A 23,070-nucleotide genomic window follows, 5' to 3' on the forward strand; every position below is an offset into this window, starting at 1 on the left:
TAGGTGAGCATGATGTTGATGTTTTGAGAGTCTTGATGGTTGATCTTGTTGGACTGAAGGTGCACATAACCATATGACCACTGCTAGATTTTCTGCATTATGATTATGATTTACGTTTAAGATTATGATAAAGAATTTTACAACTTTTTTATGTTTTGAATGCTTTTGGAGATGATGTTAGAGTTAGGTTGATTTTGAAAAATGTTAAGTTTAGGTTTGGTAAATGAGTGGCGAATTTATGTTTCAAGTTACACTCTTTTGAAATTTCAATTATAGTTGGTATGTTTTATTTTAAAATTCTGTCAAAATATTTTATGCATGTATTTAGGAATTTCGGCCTAGACTCGGAGTTAGGAAGACAAAAAATTCTATTATATTTTAAAGAAAACGAGTCCAAGTGGTTCTCACTTATCGAGTGGAATATTTCGTGGTTATGATTGTATACAATTAGTCCTTTGACCCGAGACAATGTATGGGCTATACTTACTTGCATGCATTTTAATCCATTTACCAACTTCATTGAGGATCGTCAGGTGGCAAGGTTGGGTATGGTTTCGAAATATGTAGGAGCGAATGCATTATAGTTGGGGATTCACTGTTTTTCTACAGGTGAAGATATCCTATGTAGAACCCGTAATTAGACTACGTATTTAAGCTATGCAAAATTCCTAGTATTTAAATTAAAATGATTTTATTGCATGAGTATTTAAATTATTTTCTTTAAATTTAATTATTTTATGTAGTAGTTTAGTTGTTATCTTTTCAGTTAAATTAAGCGAGGCCGGACCGGAGTTGGAGTATTGAGATAAAAATTTAATATTAAGAAAATTTTCCTAAATTTAATTTATGATAAAGAATAATTTATTTTAATGGTAAAGAATGTTTTAGAATTTTATTTAATTAATTAGACTTAAGTTATTAATTAATTCTTTTATGTTCAATAATTAATTAAAAGCCTAAATTAAAATGTATAAACAATTGAAATAAATTAACCTAGGCCTAATATACTCAAGAAATTATAACCTAACATTTTAATAATAGTTCATTAGACAAACCATACCATGCAACGAGTGGTTCCAATTTAATTTGTTAAAAGACTTAATTAGTAATTAAACCCTAAAAGATTCAAAATACTAGACTTTAATCAAGATCCCACCTTGCATTCTAGAAGCAAGATTTCGGTCATCTCACCTCCCCCTAATCCCCTCAATCAATCAATAATATCACACTCCATTCCATATCTCACAAGCTCAATGATAGAATGATTTGTCTTGCCATTCAAACTCCCCTTAAATTGATAACCTTCCCATTCATTACCTAGACATTTCCCTCACCCCATATTCTCGAAAATATGAGAGGATATCAGCAAGTAAATCGTGCATGGCAGCTAGTAGAGTAGGAGAGAAAATCATTCCTTGTGCCATTCAACCCCTAAATTTGAAACTTCCCTCTAATGCATTCTTGACCCATTTATTTCCCTTGCAAGCTACCCCTCATTCCTTAACACTCGTCCACCCTCCTTACCTTCGAAATTTCTGAACAAAAACCACAGCAAAGTCGTGACTTTCAGCAACAAGAATAAGAGAGAAAACTAGTAAGAAAAGTCACCCCGTCTCCTCCGCGCCGTGTCGTGTATTCCTTTTTGTTTTCTTCAAAACAAAATATCCAGGCATGTGTATATTTTTATTGCTCTTCAATCAAGTCCTATTATCAATTATTTTTCATTGCATAATCACGATTTTTCAAACAAAAACCGAAATTTCAGCAAGCTTTTGGTAAAAGAAAATCTTCACAGAATTGTTCCCCTCTTGTGCTTCACGGGTTGCTTCTTTCATTGAATACAGGTGGTTGGCTCGCCTCCAGGAGCTCGAGGCTGCATAAAGACACGTACTAGGGTGTTTTAGGATCATGTCGATCCATTCGTTCAAGCCCCATAACCACTGGAACCCAGAAACGACAGCAACTTCCCCATGGGAGTCATAGTGTGTCTGATTTCTGTCATGTTGCTGTCAAAGGGATTGGATCGGATTATGGCTGCCCCAGGGGCCTATAGCCATGGTTAGATCACTTCTCTAGCATGTCTAAGATGTGACTAAGTCGCTCTTTTGGTGTCTTGGTCCAAGGTGCACCGGTTTTTAAATCTAACACAAGAACAGCCCCTCCCCTTCTCGGCCCTTCGATTTTGACAGCATATGTTGTTTCAAGTTTTGTGGAAGGGTGTGGATCTTGGTTGGCCTATGGCTCTTAGCCATGGTTCATACCCTACCACTGGATGTCTAGATCGTGCCATGGTCAATGAAATGGCCACTGGAACGACATGAGACAACAAACAAAGCAAAACACCCCTCACGCGCGCAAAGGTGCTCTCGGGTGAACTCTTTGAGTTGTGGCTGGAATATTTCGAATTTCGGCTGGCCTAGGGCCCTTAGCCATGGTTCAAATAATTCCTTGGGATGTTGGTAAGAGTCTCTGGTCGGTGGTTCACGCCCCAATGGCAGGTAGTCTCGAAAACAACACAAGACACGCGATTGCGCAGCTGCTGTAATTTGACAGCAACTTGCTGTGATGGTTCGGAGGCTCGTTTGAGTTCTTGGTTGGCTTTTAGCCTATGGCCTTGGACTGGACAGTGTCTCATCAAGTTAGGAAGGTCGTGTTTTTTACCGTTCGTGATTCGGATCATTTTTGAGGTCGTACGAGAATTTACGGTGCGATGTGCCAAATTGACTCTTGAAAGAGCGTTTCATGTTTTGGCCTCCATTTCACCTAGATCTCGACCCTCATCATTTTAGGAGCGTTAGCTTATAATTTTAAGCGTATTTTAATCATGAATATACGTCGGTTCAGTGTTGGTTCGGGTTGGTTCGGAGTCATGATTAAATACGAAGTCATTAGACGTAATTGTCGCATTTTCAAACTTAATTGCATAGTTTGGTCAAGTAAAAGCTATTGCATATTTAGGTTGCAGCGAGCCTGGGGACGATCCATTCCAGTTGGTAAAATAATTCAGGATAATTCTTTTTGTCATTTAATTTCATTACGTGCATAAAAATAGAAAATACTTATTTTGAGATTTATGTGATATTGCTTGTGGTCAATTCACTATCATGGGAGCATTATTTTACCCGGTAGCCCGTTACCGGTCAGTTCAGTTTGGTACCACCCGGTCGCCAGTGATCGGACAGATCAGTTCAGTTTGGTACCACCCGGTCGCCAGTGATCGGACAGTTCAGTTCAGTGCAGAGGCCACTTGCGTAGACCATAATCTCAACAGAAAATTATTTCGTATTTTTTCAGTACAGGGCTCCAAGGAGCAAACATTTTTACTATGATTTTCATTTCAGTTATGCACGTATTATAATTGCTCAGTACAAGTTATTTTCAGTATGCCTCGTGACCTGATATTTTTATCCATGCAAATTATATTTTTCTCGTTACCTACGATATATGCATGCTAAGTCTTTAGGCTCACTAGACTTGATTGTTGTAGGTACCGATGAGGTCAGGGCCGAGGGCGGGGACTAGTGAGCCAGCTTGGGTCATCAGTAGTGGCACCCGAGGATCTCATTTTCAGCACTTACCATTTTATGCAAACATTTTTATCCGTTGTTGAATATTTATAACTTGTTATTTTTGCAAACAAATATTTACTTCCGCTGCCATTTTGAATATCAAACTTTGGTTATCGGTTTAGTTATGAATGAGGCTTTTTATTATTTTAAAAGAAAAATTTTAATTTTCCGCAAATTTTCAAAGTAAGGATTTTTAGGCCTTCACAGTTGGTATCAGAGCCTATGGTCTTGTAAAAGGTTACACTACTACTGACCACGGGAAGCTCACGAAGCCACGTCTTCGGTCTGTAAGTTTTACATTTCAGCATTTTATTTAAAGCATGAATTATTTTGACAGCATGCTTCCATGAAATAGTTTACGATCAGATTTTCAGTATTTCAGTGTTTATTTAAAATGAATTATGGAATTATGCATGTTAGTTACGTATGGGTTATGTATGGAACAGTATGCCCCCTTGACGCCAGGTTGGACGCCCGAGAGGCGGTGGTGGGCGCCTGTCATGAGAACGGGTTTGATCAGAGACAAGAGAGGCAGGCACCTCCTCCTCCTCCTCCTCCTCCCCCTCCTCCACCTCCACCTCCACCTCCACCTCCACCTGAAATGAATGCCCAGATGCTCAGATGCTAGCTGGGATGACGCAGTTATTCGCACAGTTTGCGAGGAATAATGCCGCACCGCAGCCGCAGCCAGGCCGACAGGGCCCGAGGCTGTTTATGAGAGGTTTATGAAGATGCGCCCGAAGGAGTTTTCTGGGACGTCTGACCCCATGATTGCCGAGGGATGGATCAAATCCCTCGAAGTCATCTTCGAGTTTATGGAGCTGGGCCGACAAAGTCTGATGTGCCACCTATCTGTTCAGTGGAGATGCCCGCTTATGGTGGGAAGGAGCGTCAGTAGCCCTGACCTTGGCTACACTGACATGGGCATGCTTCACGGAGGTTTTCTACTCCAAATATTTTGCTGAGGAAGTGCGCACCAAGTTGACCACTGAGTTCATGAGCTTGAAACAGGGAGATATGACGGTTACGGAGTTCATCCGTAAATTCGAGAGGGGCTGTCATTTTGTGCCCCTGATCGCGAATGATGCCAAAGCCAAGTTGATGCATTTCCTGGTGGGTCTACGGCCGATCTTGCGCCGGGATGTTAGGTGTCTGACCCTGCTACTTATGAGATCGTTGTCTCCAAAGCCCTAGCCGCAGAGCAGGATCTGTGGGATATCGAGAGGGATCGCCAGGGCAAGCGCCCAGTCCAGGTACCACACCGCCGTCCTCCTCATCAGCATCACCAGCAAAACAAGAGGCCATTTCATGGGCCGCCTAGAAACAAAGGCCAGCAGCCGCAGCAACAGCGGGGACGCCCAGCCCCGAGGACTTTTGAGCACCCAGTCTGTCCGAGGTGCTCACGCCGCCACCCTGGAGCATGTATGTCTGGCTTAGGGAAGTGTTTTAAGTGTGGCAGTCCCGACCACATGTTGCTAAAGTGCCCTCAGAGGAATCTGCCTACTCAAGGCAGAGTCTTTGCTCTTCATGCCGCGGAAACAAACCCGGAGACTATGTTGTTGACAGGTACCTTTAAGCTTTAAGTTATTATTAAATTTCTGTGTTTTGGGAATCGAGATTAAGATTTGAACTTGGAACTACGATAGGATTGCATGCTCTACCCAGAATTATTTTGAGATTTAAGTTAGAAGAACTTTGGCCTTTGCATGTCTATAAGTTTAGTTCTTGTAACTATTGGGTTCAATTTAGAGTTCCGATTCTTTCAGGGAGAATTTTTATATCTGGTTCCGCTACCAAGGCATTGATAGACTCAGGGGCCACTCACTCGTTTATTTCGGAGGTCTTTGCAAACTTTCTCAAGATCAAGACCATTGGGCTAGATATAGCCTTTTCAGTAGTATTGCCGTCAGGGAGGAGATGGCAGCTACCAATGTTATCCGAGATATAGACATTGAACTGCACGGTAATCTTGTTTATGCGGATCTGATTGTGCTACCGATGCCAGAATTTGACATCATCCTAGGGATGGACTGGCTATTGAGGAACAAAGTGTTGATAGACTTTTAGCGGAGATCTGTTCTTGTCCGACCGCTTGGAATGGAGCAGTTCTTATTTGAGCCAGACAGGTACTTTCCTTTATTATTCCTTATGTTCAAGGCCAGGAAGCTCATGCATAGAGGGTGTCGGGCATTTCTAGCGACCTTTTTATCTGTCCCCGAGGAACCCAGTCAGTCAGCTTCAGACGTTCCGATTGTTAGAGACTTCTTAGACGTTTTTCCTGAGGACGTCGCTGGTATGCCACCTGAGAGAGAGGTGGAGTTTTCCATCGAGCTTATGCCAGGTACGGCTCCGATCTCCAAAGCGCTGTACCGACTTGCACCGACAGAGATGGCAGAGCTTAAGAAGCAGATACAGGAACTTCTGGACAAGGAGTTCATTCGCCATAGCTTCTCACCTTGGGGCGCGCCAGTCTTGTTTGTTAAGGAGAAGGATGGCTCTATGAGACTTTGTATTGACTATCGGGAGTTGAACATGGTTACAATGAAGAATAAATACCCACTTCCGAGGATTGAGTATCTGTTTGACCAGTTGCAGGGAGCTTAGATTTTCTCCAAGATTGATCTGCGATCAGGTTATCACCAGTTGAGGGTGAGAGATGCTGATGTTTCCAAGACTGCTTTCAGGACTCGTTATGGCCACTACGAGTTCCTTGTGATGCCATTCGATTTGACCAATGCGCCATCGATCTTCATGGATCTCATGAATCACGTATTTCAGTCGTACCTCGATCAGTTTGTGATAGTGTTCATAGACGACATTCTCGTCTACTCTAAGAATCAGGAGGATCACAGCAGGCATCTGACCACAGTGTTGCAGACATTGCAGAAGCACAAATTATTCGCAAAGTTCAGTAAATGCGAATTCTGGTTAGAGAATGTGGCGTTCTTAGGCCACATTGTTTCCAGCAGTGGCATTGAGGTAGACCCCGCGAAAGTTGCAGCAGTCAGAGATTGGGTGGTGCCGCAGAATGTATCAGAGATCCGCAGTTTTCTTGGCTTAGCAGGATATTATCGGAAATTCATTAAGGGATTCTCCTCGATTGCAGTTCCACTCACAGCACTGACAAAGAAGAATGCTAAATATGTGTGGAGCGATGAGTGCCAGAAGAGCTTTGATACTTTGAAGCAAGCTCTTATCCACTGTTTTCAAAACCGGACCGGACCGGCCGGTCGAAACGGTTCAACCGCGAACCGACCTCCAGACCGGTCCGGATATAAGGAAAAAATTGGAAAACCGGTTTAACCGAAAAAAACCGGTTAAAATCCGGTTAAACCTGAAAAAACCGGAAAAAACCGGAAAAGTGGTGTTTATTTGGATATTTGTTGTAATTTTCATCTTAAAAATTAAGTAAAAACTATAAAAACATAAATAATCAATATTTTACTATTTTATTTATTATATAAAATAAATAAAATATTAATTTTATTGATCCGGTTCGACCGTTCGGTGGAACCGGTTGAACCGGTTGAACCATTTTTTAAGGCTTGACCGGTTCGATTAACGGTCCGGTTATAAAAACACTGCTCTTATCTCAGCACCAGTTTTGGCCATGCCATTAGGGCCCGGTGAGTTTGTCCTTTATACCGATGCTTCGAAGCTCGGTCTTGGCGCAGTATTGATGCAGCATGGGAGAGTGATAGCGTATGCTTCTCGACTGCTGAAAATCTACGAGAATAATTACCCTACCCATGATCTAGAGTTGGCGGCCGTAGTTTTTGCATTGAAGATTTGGAGGCACTATTTGTATGGAGAGAAATGCCAGATCTTTACCGACCACAAGAGCCTCAAGTACTTCTTTACGCAGAAAGAGCTGAACATGCGTCAGAGGCGTTGGTTGGAGCTTGTGAAAGACTATGACTGTGACATTAGCTACCACCCGGGTAAAGCTAATGTAGTTGCAGATGCACTGAGCAGAAAAGTCGCAGTGATGGCTCATTTGACGATTCAGAGACCTATTCAGCTTGAGATGCAGAGGTTCGATCTAGAGTCATATCCTCAAGGTAGAGTTCCCCGCCTATCTACCTTGACGATTCAGTCTTCTCTTACTGACTGTATTCGCAGTGGTCAGGCTGCAGATGAGCAGTTGGCACAATGGAAGCAGAGGGATGTAGCCAAGGGCAGTGTCTTGTATACAGTCAGCGACGGTATAGTGAGATACCGAGACAGGATGTGGGTTCCTAGCAGTGGTTCTATCCGAGCAGATATTCTAACAGAGGCCCACATGTCCCCGTACTCTATTCACCCTGGGAGTACGAAGATGTACAAAGATCTGCAGTTGTTGTATTGGTGGCCTGGTATGAAGAAAGTCATCAGGCGATTTGTATCCGAGTGTCTGACTTGCCAGTTAGTGAAGGCCGAACATCAGAGACCAGCAGGTTTGCTCAAGCCTCTTCCTATTCTCGAGTGGAAGTGGGAGAACATTACCATTGATTTTGTGACCGGATTGCCGAAGTCAACCAGGGGATCGAATGCTATTTGGGTGATTGTAGATCGTCTTACCAAATCAGCGCACTTCTTGCCTATTAAGACGACTTTCACCATGGTTCAGTATGCAGAGTTGTATAACCGGGAGATAGTCCGACTTCATGGTATTTCAGTTTCTATCGTATCTGACAGAGATCCCAGATTTACTTCCTCTTTTTGGAAGAGTTTGCATTCGACCATGGGTACGAAGTTGCTGTTTAGCACAGCTTTCCACCCTCAGACAGATGGTCAGTCAGAGCGAGTTATTCAGATCTTGGAGGATCTTCTCCGTGCTTGTGTGATTGACTTCTCAGGGAGTTGGGAGTCGAAGTTGCCATTGATGAGTTCACCTACAACAACAGCTTCCAGTCGTCTATTGGTATGGCACCGTATGAAGCACTGTATGGCTGCAAGTGTAGATCTCATGTTCATTGGGATGAAGTAGGAGAGAGAGCAGAATTGGGTCCAGAGATTATTCAGCAGGCTGCCGATGTAGTAGTCAAGATCCGTGATAGGATGAGGACTTCTCAGTGTCGACAGAAAAGCTATGCAGATCAGAGAAGAAGAGACCTAGAGTTTGCTGTTGACGACCACGTCTTTGTGAAGATAGCACCTATGAAAGGTGTTATGCGATTTGGAAAGAAAGAGAAGCTCAGCCCGAGATTCATTGGACCGTTTGAGATCCTTGACAGAGTTGGGACGCTAGCTTATCGTGTAGCTCTTCCGCCGAATCTGGCCGGAGTACACAATGTGTTCCACGTCTCCATGCTGAGAAAGTACATGGCGAATCCTTCGCATGTGCTGAACTTTGAGCCATTGCAGCTTACTCCGAACCTGTTTTATGAGGAGAGACCAGTGCAGATTTTAGAAAGACAGGAAAAGAAACTTCGGAACAAGCTGGTGAAGCGAGTCAAAGTCAAGTGGCTCAACCATTCAGAGGAGGAAGCTACATGGGAGTCTGAGTCAGAAATGAGGAGTCGGTACCCCGAGTTATTCGGTGAGTTCTAATTTCGAGGACGAAATTTCTTTTAAGGGGGGATAGTTGTAGAACCCGTAATTAGACTACGTATTTAAGCTATGCATAATTCCTAGTATTTAAATTAAGCGAGGCCGGACCGGATTTGGAGTATTGAGATAAAAATCTAATATTAAGAAAATTTTCCTAAATTTAATTTAAGATAAAGAATAATTTATTTTAATGGTAAAGAATGTTTTAGAATTTTATTTAATTAATTAGACTTAAGTTATTAATTAATTCTTTTATGTTCAATAATTAATTAAAAGCCTAAATTAAAATGTATAAACAATTGAAATAAATTAACCTAGGCCTAATATACTCAAGAATTATAACATAACATTTTAATAATAGTTCATTAGACAAACCATACCATGCAACGTGTGGTTCCAATTTAATTTGTTAAAAGACTTAACTAGTAATTAAACCCTAAAAGATTCAAAATACTAGACTTTAATCAAGATCCCACCTTGCATTCTAGAAGCAAGATTTCGGTCATCTCACCTCCCCCTAATCCCCTCAATCAATCAATAATATCACACTCCATTCCATATCTCACAAGCTCAATGATAGAATGATTTGTCTTGCCATTCAAACTCACCTTAAATTGATAACCTTCCCATTCATTACCTAGACATTTCCCTCACCCCATATTCTCGAAAATATGAGAGGATATCAGCAAGTAAATCGTGCATGGCAGCTAGTAGAGTAGGAGAGAAAATCATTCCTTGTGCCATTCAACCCCTAAATTTGAAACTTCCCTCTAATGCATTCTTGACCCCTTTATTTCCCTTGCAAGCTACCCCTCATTCCTTAACACTCGTCCACCCTCCTTACCTTCGAAATTTCTGAACAAAAACCACAGCAAAGTCGTGACTTTCAGCAACAAGAATAAGAGAGAAAACTAGTAAGAAAAGTCACCCCGTCTCCTCCGCGCCGTGTCGTGTATTCCTTTTTGTTTTCTTCAAAACAAAATATCCAGGCATGTGTATATTTTTATTGCTCTTCAATCAAGTCCTATTATCAATTATTTTTCATTGCATAATCACGATTTTTCAAACAAAAACCGAAATTTCAGCAAGCTTTTGGTAAAAGAAAATCTTCACAGAATTGTTCCCCTCTTGTGCTTCACGGGTTGCTTCTTTCATTGAATACAGGTGGTTGGCTCGCCTCCAGGGGCTCGAGGCTGCATAAAGACACGTACTAGGGTGTTTTAGGATCATGTCGATCCATTCGTTCAAGCCCCATAACCACTGGAACTCAGAAACGACAGCAACTTCCCCATGGGTGTCATAGTGTGTCCGATTTCTGTCATGTTGCTGTCAAAGGGATTGGATCGGATTATGGCTGCCCCAGGGGCCTATAGCCATGGTTAGATCACTTCGCTAGCATGTCTAAGATGTGAATAAGTCGCTCTTTTGGTGTCTTGGTCCAAGGTGCACCGGTTTTTAAATCGAACACGAGAACATCCCCTCCCCTTCTCGGCCCTTCGATTTTGACAGCATGTGTTGTTTCAAGTTTTGTGGAAGGGTGTGGATCTTGGTTGGCCTATGGCTCTTAGCCATGGTTCATACCCTACCATTGGATGTCTAGATCGTGCCATGGTCAATGAAATGGCCGCTGGAACGACACGAGACAACCAACAAAGCAAAACACCCCTCACGCGCGCAAAGGTGCTCTCGGGTGAACTCTTTGAGTTGTTGCTGGAATATTTCGAATTTCGACTGGCCTAGGGCCCTTAGCCGTGGTTCAAATAATTCCTTGGGATGTTGGTAAGAGTCTCTGGTCGGTGGTTCACGCCCCAATGGCCGGTAGTCTCGAAAACAACACAAGACACGCGATTGCGCAGCTGCTGTAATTTGACAGCAACTTGCTGTGACGGTTCAAAGGCTCGTTTGAGTTCTTGGTTGGCTTTTAGCCTATGGCCTTGGATTGGACAGTGCCTCATCAATTTAGGAAGGTCGTGGTTTTGACCGTTCGTGATTCGGATCATTTTTGAGGTCGTACGATAATTTACGGTGTGATGTGCCAAATTGACTCTCGAAAGAGCGTTTCATGTATTGGCCTCCATTCCACCTAGATCTCGACTCTCATCATTTTAGGAGCATTAGCTTATAATTTTAAGCGTATTTTAATCATGAATATAAGTCGGTTCAGTGTTGGTTCGGGTTGGTTCGGAGTCATGATTAAATACGAAGTCGTTAGACGTAATTGTCGCATTTTCAAACTTAATTGCATAGTTTGGTCAAGTAAAAGCTATTGCATATTTTTATTGCATATTTAGGTTGAAGCGAGCCTGGGGACGATCCAATCCAGTTGGTAAAATAATTCAGGATAATTCTTTTTGCCATTTAATTTCATTACGTGCATAAAAATAGAAAATACTTATTTGAGATTTATGCGATATTGCTTGTGGTCAATTCACTATCATGGGAGCACTATTTTACCTGGTAGCCAGTTACCGGTCAGTTCAGTTTGGTACCACCCGGTCGCCAGTGATCGGACAGGTCAGTTCAGTTTGGTACCACCCGGTCGCCAGTGATCGGACAGTTCAGTTCAGTGCAGAGGCCACTTGCGTAGACCATAATCTCAACAGAAATTTATTTCGTAATTTTTCAGCACAGGGCTCCAAGGAGCAAACATTTTTACTATGATTTTCAGTTCAGTTATGCACGTATTATAATTGCTCAGTACAAGTTATTTTCAGTATGCCTCGTGACCTGATATTTTTATCCATGCAAATTATATTTTTCTCGTTACCTACGATATATGCATGCTGAGTCTTTAGGCTCACTAGACTTGATTGTTGTAGGTACCGATGAGGTCAGGGCCGAGGACGGGGACCAGTGAGCTAGCTTGGGTCAGCAGTAGTGGCACCCGATGACCTCATTTTCAGCACTTACCATTTTATGCAAAAAAATTTATCCGTTGTTGAATATTTATAACTTGTTATTTTTGCAAACAAATATTTACTTCCGCTGCCATTTTGAATATCAAACTTTGGTTATCGGTTTAGTTATGAATGAGGCTTTTTTATTTTTTTAAAAGAAAAATTTTAATTTTCCGCAAATTTTCAAAGTAAGGATTTTTAGGCATTCACATCCTATGTGATCTGATGAGTTAATAGTGAAAGGAATCTCTGGCCAGAACAAGATATTTGCTTAGGGAAAAGTGTTTTCCTAGTTGTACATACCATGTCACTATTAGTACTCTAAGATAAATCACATCGTTATCAAATTCATATGCGACTCTCGATATACTAATAGTTGCAGATTTGATCGGGATATATGTGATGAAGGAACCGTACTGTATGCTAACCATGACTTGAAATTATTGCAGGCACTATCAATGATACATAATCATAGGGCGATGCTACTGGATATGCTCTTACCATGATCCGATGGGTGCGATCAAATATGAGCTCTGATATTCTTGATCAAGGAGTTGATGAAAGGAATAGGTCTAACTTGGGTAAGTCCGAATAAGAATAAATGTTATTCTGAATCACATGGAGATCTAAACCCACGGCTAACTGTATCCATGAATCATTGAGTGTCATACAAGTATCGGATTTTGTGTTACCATTGAGAAGGTTAAAGTTCAAAGAGTTGAATTTGACGGGTATAGTTTGATAGAGATCAAACATGATGCTTATAAAAGAGTTTATAAGTTGATTCTATATGATAGAAGAAGTGGAAGTTAGCTTAATTTATAGTTTTGGAAAGAGAGTGGAACTGTTGTTTTGGTAAATGAGTTCACTAAACTGACAGCTTCACAATCTGGTAAGTGAAAATTTGATCTTCGAAATTTTAATTTTCATTATATCAACAAGACTTGTATCCTTGATACATTGGCGTTCTCGGATTATCGATCAAGGTTATATTGAGTTCGTAATCATTTATTTAGTGAATTTGAAATTTATTAATTAATTATTAATATTAGTAGTAGTGACTACTAACATGTACAAATTCTCATAAATATTCTAGAGGAGTATTGAATTAAATTAATTAATGAGTTAATTATAGTTAAATAATGGTATTTTAATTTAATTAATATACACACACACACACATACACACACTTATATATATTTTATATGATGATATAAAATAAGTGTATATATGGTATTAATATATCATGTATTACAAAAAGTTGATTAATACATTATATATTAATAATATATAAATTTAATATAATGAAATATAGAGTCCTAGCCCTTGTGGGAGAAGGACTCCTGATGAATCAAATATCGCGCTCTATACACATAATGCACACCAAAACTATTGCACGCGAAATACACAACAAACTCTCCTCTCCTCCATATGCAAAACTCAGCCACTTTTTGTTTTTGATCAAGAAATTTTCGACCACCTTGTGTTCTTACACTGCCGCACTGCCGTCGCCGACCATCTCCGGATTTTTGAAATTCAAAGCTACAATCTCAACGCACAAATCACTTAGTGCAATACAAGCAACAAACGTTGTCTTCGATCGTAGACCTGATTGGACGATCAAAGCCGATAAACTGTATACAAGAAAGGCTATATCCGCTTAAAAATCGAAATAATTTAGAGTCCAACATAATATAAGCGCAGGTATAAAATACTGAATACTCTATGAATGGTTTGTGAACGTATGACACCCAAGGACCGTTTCGAATATCGGAAAGAAAAAAATTTAAACTTCCGATGCGCCTTGAGTCCGAGAAATCGATGTCCCAACATACTGCGCATACTGTTGCGTAGATCTAGTTAGTGCCTCACGATACTCGATTGTCCAAGAAACAGAGCATAGCGACCGTACTCAAAAAAATTATCTCAAAGGTAACATACTCAACATGATACGAAAATATCGAATATCATGACAGGTAAACATACATCATACAACAAGAAAAATGCAAAACATAATAATGTATACTCAAGTGTATACCTCGGCCAATACTTGTGTAACTCAACTACAATCTCGAATGCCTACGCTCCAAACCAAAACATTATAACCAAAAGAATCATATTAGTTTCTCATTATGCTTAGCGTACATCTTATCAACTATCCCTCAGTTATAACCAAGACTTTCTGATCATACATTCGTATGGAGCAAGTCTTTTGGGACGATAGTCACACTTCAATAGTTGGCAATAGTGGAAACAATCTTTCAATTGTTGGCAATAGTGGAAGAAGCCAACTTACAAATTGAAGTTGCTTTTGCCTTCATCTACCGGCCAGCTGCCCATTTTCCGCATAGGTCAGACCACTTTCCGTGACTTTATGAGTCTATATGCATGTACTTTTTCGTGACTTGTTGCCTCGTTTTCTGAATTCTTTTTCAGTATTTGTTAATATTATATTTAAATGTGTTTATTGCTCTTACATCGTTTTCTCCTTTTTCATCAAGTCGTTTGGCAGGAAAAAACTATTCTACCAAGCATGAAGTCCGAAATATGTGTGTTTTCTTGATGGGAAAAAAGAAAAAGAAAAGGAAATGGGTGACTTGACATTTGTTGATTAAGATATCACGATGGTCTGTAACTAAAACCTGCCTTTATGCCGAAAGAGAGAAGCACGTTCACGGAGATCATTGTCTTTATATCGATCATTGGCCCAATATTCTCTATCTAGTCACTTCAACGGGCTTTATATTTAATGAAATATAGAGGCTCAAGAGTCTACAGGACTAGATAGAATTTTAAGAGCATGAAACTCTTAAAATAATCATTCGAAAAAAAAAAAACAAATCTTAAAATACTTACAAATAACATTCATATTTTAAAGATACGTTTTATTTTGAATACTTTCGCTCAATAATGCTTTGTTAAGCCGCTGCTGACTTGAGTATCATAGTATCGTCAATGGATATTATGTCGAAGACTTTTCTTTCTGACATAATTTTATGAGATGCCAAAATTATTCACAAGATCGTTAGATCAATCGCTGATATACGCTGGATTTTTATTTTTGGAGCTTCTAATCAGGTTATATATATTGAATGTCATTGTCTTTATATTTTGATAATACTCTATATTTTTTACTTACAAATTTGTAAAGATAGCACCAAATCTCGATCCATTTTGTATTGACATTTTTTGACTATGATAGAACAAACAACGCAATATCATAGGAACCAGATCAAGCAAAGAAAACTACCCTATCCAAAGAAATTAGAATCGATTTCGTGTAATTTTATTGATTTATTTTTTTTTTTATTATAGAAGGTAACTAGCTAGGACCAAACAAAGAAGCGTTGTCCAAGTCTCAATATTAACAAGACTTCTATGGTACATCATATTAACGTGGTCATGGCATACTCAAAATAGTCGAGCAAAAACGTTAGTTTTTACTTTTAATCTCTAATATTAGTTTTAACTTGGTTTTTTAAACCTTAAAAGTTTTAATATATACTAGTAATTCTGTACGTTTGTTTATATATTAATAGTTTTTAGTGCACAAAATGTTTTGTTACTAAATAATTTTATATGTATGATTTAGAGATTATTTTCAAATTAAGAAATTATATATGATTTCTTTATAAAATTTCTTGAATGTTAATTCAAATGATTATTTATCTACGAATTTTTTTAGTATTATTTTAAAAATCTTAGAGTTATACACAAATTTTTTATTTTTTGGGTTAGAGATGATAAGGGCGTTCCTTTTGTACCCTTTAATATTATCAACAAATATTTGTATACCTCTTATTGTTGAAAAATAATTTAAAATGTGTGTATTAAATATTTGAATGTTGAATATTTGAATGTTGAAAATAAGAGTTGTAAATATTGAAAATTAGTGTGTGATGATGTAGGTGATGATGAATTTTATTTTTGGATTATGTGTAAAGAAACTCTATAAATAGATCTCTCATTTGTGAAGAAAATCACAATTGAGTAGAGAAAAAAATATTATAAAGTGTGTAGTTTGGTAAATTTTGAGAGTTTGAGATTTTTACTTTTTACCATAAATTTTTACTTTTTCACAACACGTTATCAGCACGAAGCTCTAAAAGTACTACATACTTTTCCAAGCTCCAAACAGAAGAAAAAGATAACAAAAGTAATAATATTTATTTTACTGTTATTTATTTATTGTGTATTTATTTAATATACAATATAATGTTATTATTAGAAACAATAAAAATAAATTTTTCATAAACTTGTTATAAATCCTGGGAGGATGTTAAGACGACATCCCACTACTCCCGGCAAGGGATACGACAAGTATAAAAGCCTATAAGGTTTTTAAACAAAATAAATTATGACACTCATTATAATATTATGATATGATATACATAAATTTAAACATGTCTAATATTATATATACCATATTATTACCATAAAATTATACAAATACATACCTTTATTTTTTTGTACACCAACGATCATAAATAGTAAAAAAACGGCTAGTTTTTGCCCTATAAATATGATTTCACAAACACATTCAATCACTCCAACTTTCTCTTCATCTCTAAAAATTATTCATCATCAAATTTTTCGAAGAAAAAAGAAGATGACTTTCTCAAGGATATTTTTAATTATTTTGGTTATCATACTCACGAGTCTTGTATTTATCGGAGAATATTCTCCTCGTGCATTTTCTTTATTTTTACAAATACTTGTACTTTTTGTTTATCCGTTACTTTGTATTGCAATATTTATTAACTAATAAAATGCATCGTAATTTTTTTTAGTACCACTATGTCAAATTTAACAAAGCTCGAATTTGTTACGGTCGACATCACAGGAAAGAATTATATGCCATGGACTCTAGATGTAGAAATGCATCTTGAGTCATTGGGTCTAAGCGAGACCATTAAAGAAAATGGCATATGCACGTCACAAGAAAAGGCAAGAGCCATGATTTTTTTGCGTCGACATCTCGACGATGGATTGAAATGTGAATATCTGACTGAAAAAAATCCCATGGCTTTGTGGAAGGGATTAAAAGAAAGATTCGAACATATAAGAGAAGTTATACTTCTGATCGAGCAAAACTTGCACAGTAAAATCCCCAATAAAAATATGATTTTGTATGCTCAAAATAAATCGCAAGTACACGATGTGAAGTTATAATATAGTGTACGTGAGTACGAGTATCGTTCCACTGAAGACTAGTGTTTACAATTATTATTTTCAGTTATTGAACATTTAGCAACGAAAAGTGATTTGATTGGTTTATTCCTACTAAAATCAAATAAAAATACAAATAAAAAGATTCAAAATCAAGTAATGAGATATAATGTCTAAATTGGTTGAGTAAAATTCAATGAGAAATGGATTTGTTGGGAATCTCGGTTCACCTACCCCTCGTTAATAAATTAATTCGTTCGTTCGTGATCTACGCTTCCGACAGGATTTCCTAATCTATTGAACACACTCTCTCGTGCTATGCCAAACTAATTCTACTCAATGAAGTAATTAAATCTCTTTAATTATTTATCAAGAGTGAATCGCATTTCGACTTATGAAATCCCCTAGTTTTCGACCCTTAGGACTATGACTATCAGCACGTATCCAATTTCATATATCTATGTAAATTGTAGATCCGTGAATTATACTACTCGATCCTATCACTCGCTATTCTCTCGAACTCACTCGTGATATGAAAACGTCGTTAAAGTTAGCTATTCTTTAATGACACGATAAAATAGTAGTAAAATCAAGAATAACGCACAACCGAAATATAAATTAATTCAAACCAACATTCGGGGTAGGATCCCCTTTAATCCCATCAAATAATAAAGTTAGCTACTAGAATTCATAGTAAAAATAAATGCAACAATGTTTAAAACGAAAGAAACTAGATTAGAAATACTAGGCGAGACGAAATCTGCGAAGAACGGTGCTCGGAATCTTCAAATCTTCAATCCAAGCGCAAAAGTGCTCTCTAAACTTGATGACGGCTGCAAAATTCAGTCTGAATCTCTCTGAATGTCCCAAAAAGTCGGCCAAAAACTCCTTCCATAATAGCCACCCTCCTAAACTAAGGTAAGAAATCGAGCATGAAATCTTGCCAAAAATAGGTGGCGCTCGGGCGGTAGAAAAATACCGCTCGAGCGCCACACCTTCTGTAAATCTCCCTGGGAAGAGCGGCCTTCGCGCTCGGGCGGTAGAAAACTACCGCTCGAGCGCCGACCTTTCTGTCTTTAATCCTTTGGGGTTTTCATCTCGCGCTCGGGCGGTACAATTTAACCGCCTGAGCGCCAACTCCTCTGCCCTTTTTGTCTTGACTTGGCACTTGGCTCCGATTTTGGTTCTTCCGACCCTTTTTCCTGCAAATTCATCACGCCCGAGTGAGATGTGATAAAATGCAAATATTTACTCTAAAATGAACAGAATGTGACTGAAATAAACGATGCACATTGCAAAACACACACAGACTAAAGCGATAAAATACGTAAAAACGACACATATCAACCCCCTCATACTAACCTTTTGCTCGCCCTCGAGTAAAATAGGTTAAAGCACGAGATACTAAACAAACTCAACAACCACAAAATTACTCAAACAAGAAACAACTAACACACGTAAATATCAATGGTGAGTCAACAAATTTTATGCTCATGCCTCAGTGAACTTTCTCACGTACAAATCATAATCAAGTCAAATCACAAATGAATACTCATTCTCATCTACACATAAATCTTGACACTAATTTGAACGTGTGTGTGTGTGTCATGATGGGTCTAGTCATTCGTATTTCAAATAGATCAATTATCCAATCATGCGAGTCACTCAATTAACACTTCAATACAAGTCTCACTAGCATGCATCCCCGTGTCCATTTATCACTAGCCATTAATTGAACTTTATTCAACTTTTAAGTGCAGATAAGGGTGTCGAAAAGAAGGAAAATAAGCTCAAGTGGCTAAAAGTTGGGAGTACACCGATCATTTTCATTGTGCAATCGTCAAGACTTTTCGTCTGACTTTCCTCGTCTCCTTACATCTCCAACTTTTAGCCTAGGAATAGAATTTCATTCCTTTTATTTCGGCTCCCCCTCACCTTACATCTCCTTCTTCCTTCTCTTTTTCTTTTTTATTTTTAAATGCACAATTTTCACACATGTACTCCCTAGGCTAAGAATATAATCCTTTGGATTACAGCTGGTTAGGAGTATGACATTTTAATTCAGTGCATTGGAAAGGAGGTAAATGTAAAGTTCAAGGCAAAACAAATTTTCTCATTCGAGGTCCCAATTAGCGACTTATTTTCACGGGTTTACATGCTAAATCAACTCATAAATGGTGCCTTTCAAGTTAACCACACAAAACTTTCAAATTTCACCATTATTCCTACAAACTTCTAGTCCCCCCACATATGTGCTTAAAAAGTTCAAACTTGAGCCAAAATTCATGCTTTAACAATCAAGAGTACAGTTCATGAAATGACCCAATCAATACTTTTGTATACTAACAATCTAACCTCATCATTGGCGCATAAACTATGTCTTCTCACCATAAACGACACTAAACAAAATAAATGCAACGAATAACTAAACAATCAAAACAATATATCTACCCCCCTCATACCAGAGTGGTGCAATGCCCCCAGTGCACAAAACGAAACAAACACTAAAAACAAAAAAAACTCATGAATGCAAATGCAACGACAAAATAAGCAAAAAGAATAAAAAGAAAGGGGAAACAGTAAACTCCCCTGATCAAAACTCGTCGTCGTCGTCGTGCTCGGGTGGTGGCACTCCGGCAGCGTCCCCCTGCTGAGAATAATCATACTGGAACTGGAATGGGGGAGGAGGTAGCGGAGTCGGTGGAATGGTCGACGGGTCAACGCCCCCGTGCACAAGCAAATAGCGCATCATGGAGTCAATGTGAGATAAATGGTCTGTGACGTAAGAGTTGAACTGACTCTGATGCGCTTGGAAGGCGAGATTTTCATCCATCTTGTCATTCTTTCACATAGTGCTCTCCTCCACACTTTTCACAGAATATCTCTTGAAGACGCATAGCCGTGTCACCCACATTCAAGCCGACTATTTTCCTGTTTAAAGCGTCAAGTTTTGCAGTAATAGAAGAAAAATCAGTTACCTGGTGAACTCCTGCACTTCTCCGCTGGTTGTTCCTGTCAGATTGAGGATGATAGCTGCTAGCAGCCATTTCCTCTAACAATTCATATCCTTCCTCCGCGGTCTTTCTCAACAGGTTTCCACAAGCAGCCGCATCTATCATAGTACGGTTAGGAGTAAGCAAACCATAATAAAATGTTTGAACGACTAACCCAAGTGGTAACTCGTGATGTGGGCATCTTCGTAGTAGATCCTTGAAACGCTCCCATGCCTCATATAGAGATTCTTGATCGAATTGAGCAAATGTTGTAATGTCTGCCCGCAGCTTCATGGTTTTTGATGGAGGAAAGTATTTGATAAGAAACGCTTTCGCCATGTCCTCCAATGTGGTGATTGAACCTACAGGCAAACAATTCAACCATGCTTTAGCTTTATCACGTAAAGAGAAAGGAAATAAACGTAACCTAACAGCATCATCAGAAACTCCATTGAATTTAAAAGTATCGCAAATCTCAAGAAAATACGCGATGTGCGTGTTTGGGTCATCTACTGCAGTTCCTCCGAATAGGACTGTGTTCTGAATCATCTGGATTATAGCTGGCTTGATTTCAAAGTAATTTGCCCGCACAATAGGCCTCACAATGCTAGGGCGTGCACCATCCAAAGAAGGCTGGGCATACTCTAACATTGGTATGCGGCGTGGCATCTCAATATGTCTCTCCTCACGCTGTTCCTCCTCACGTTCTGGCTCGTGTCTCTCCATAAGTTCTTTAAGCCTCTGTTGTTGTCTTCTCCTGCGGAAGGTTCTTTCAATTTCAGGATCAAACTCAAGCTCCACGTCAAGTGACTTTGGCATGCACTGGAAGAGATATCTGTAATAAAATATGAAGTGTTATCTCACAAGAAATAAAATAATGCTAAAGAAAATAACTAAAAATAAAATCGTAGATTAACAATCCCCGGCAACGGCGCCAAAATACTTGATCGAGCAAAACTTGCACAGTAAAATCCCCAATAAAAATATGATTTTGTATGCTCAAAATAAATCACAAGTGCACGATGTCAAGTTATATATTAGTGTACGTGAGTACGAGTATCGTTCCACTGAAGACTGTGTTTTACAATTATTATTTTCAGTTATTAACATTTAGCAACGAAAAGTGATTTGATTGGTTTATTCCTACTAAAATCAAATAAAAATGCAAATAAAAAGATTCAAAATCAAGTAATGAGATATAATGTCTAAAATGGTTGAGTAAAATTCAATGAGAAATGGATTTGTTGGGAATCTCGGTTCACCTACCCCTCGTTAATCAATTAATTCGTTCGTTCGTGATCTACGCTTCCGACAGGATTTCCTAATCTATTGAACACACTCTCTCGAGCTATGCCAAACTAATTCTACTCAATGAAGTAATTAAATCTCTTTAATTATTTATCAAGAGTGAATCGCATTTCGACTTATGAAATCCCATAGTTTTCGACCCTTAGGACTATGACTATCGGCACGTATCCAATTTCATATATCTATGTAAATTGTAGATCCGCGAATTATACTACTCGATCCTATCACTCGTTATTCTCTCGAACTCACTCGTGATATGAAAACAGTCGTTAAAGTTAGCTATTCTTTAATGACACGATAAAACAGTAGTAAAATCAAGAATAACGCACAACCGAAATATAAATTAATTGAAACCAACATTCGGGGTAGGATCCCCTTTAATCCCAACAAATAATAAAGTTAGCTACTAGAATTCATAGTAAAAATAAATGCAACAATGTTTAAAACGAAAGAAACTAGATTAGAAATACTAGGCGAGACGAAATCTGCGAAGAACGGTGCTCGGAATCTTCAAATCTTCAATCCAAGCGCAAAAGTGCTCTCTAAACTTGATGACGGCTGCAAAATTCAGTCTGAATCTCTCTGAATGTCCCCAAAAGTCGGCCAAAAACTCCTTCCATAATAGCCACCCTCCTAAACTAAGGTAAGAAATCGAGCATGAAATCTTGCCAAAAATAGGTGGCGCTCGGGCGGTAGAAAAATACTGCTCGAGCGCCACACCTTCTGTAAATCTCCCTGGAAGAGCGGCCTTCGCGCTCGGGCGGTAGAAAACTACCGCTCGAGCGCCGACCTTTCTGTCTTTAATCCTTTGGGGTTTTCATCTCGCGCTCAGGCGGTACAATTTCACCTGCCCGAGCGCCAACTCCTCTGCCCTTTTTGTCTTGACTTGGCACTTGGCTCCGATTTTGGTTCTTCCGGCCCTTTTTCCTGCAAATTCATCACGCCCGAGTGAGATGTGATAAAATGCAAATATTTACTCTAAAATGAACAGAATGTGACTGAAATAAACGATGCACAATGCAAAACACACACAGAATAAAGCGATAAAATACGTAAAAACGACACATATCAACTTCCAACTGCCCGGGATGAATGGAATACATTGAGATTCCAAGACTTTAAAAAAGTCAGTGATTACAATTCGGCGATGTATAGAATAATCTCGCAATTAAAATTTTGTGGACATGAGGTCACAGAATCTGATATGCTTGAAAAAACATTTTCCACGTTTCATGCATCAAATATTACTCTACAGCAACAATATAGAGTACGTGGATTCGCGAGATATTCTGAACTCATCGTCTGTCTTCTTGTGGCGGAAAAAAACAACGAGCTATTAATGAGAAATCATCAGTCCCGACCCACTGGATCAACAGCATTTCCAGAAGTAAATGTTGTAAGTAAAAATGAATTTAAACCTGGAAACCAAAATCAATTTCAAAGACAAGGTTTTGGTCGAGATCGAGGTCGAGGTCGTGGACGTGGACGTGGACGTGGAATTGGTCGTGGTCGTGGACGCGGCCGTGGTTTTGAAAATAATAGAGATAGTTATTTTTATACTCATCTCAAAAGAGCGTCCCAAACCATCCACAGAAAAGGCAT

General features: G+C 38.9%; 1 non-coding gene across 1 annotated transcript; it reads left to right on the forward strand.

The window, feature by feature from the left end:
- The first annotated feature begins 20,344 nt into the window (after positions 1-20,344).
- LOC140831238 (small nucleolar RNA R71) lies at positions 20,345-20,450 on the forward strand. Its single transcript, XR_012117815.1, has one exon. It is a non-coding gene; the product is annotated as a small nucleolar RNA R71 (small nucleolar RNA).
- The last annotated feature ends 2,620 nt before the right edge of the window (positions 20,451-23,070 follow it).

This window comes from Primulina eburnea, chromosome 4 (genome assembly GCF_022965805.1).
Source record: "Primulina eburnea isolate SZY01 chromosome 4, ASM2296580v1, whole genome shotgun sequence".
NCBI classification, from domain to species: domain Eukaryota; kingdom Viridiplantae; phylum Streptophyta; class Magnoliopsida; order Lamiales; family Gesneriaceae; genus Primulina; species Primulina eburnea.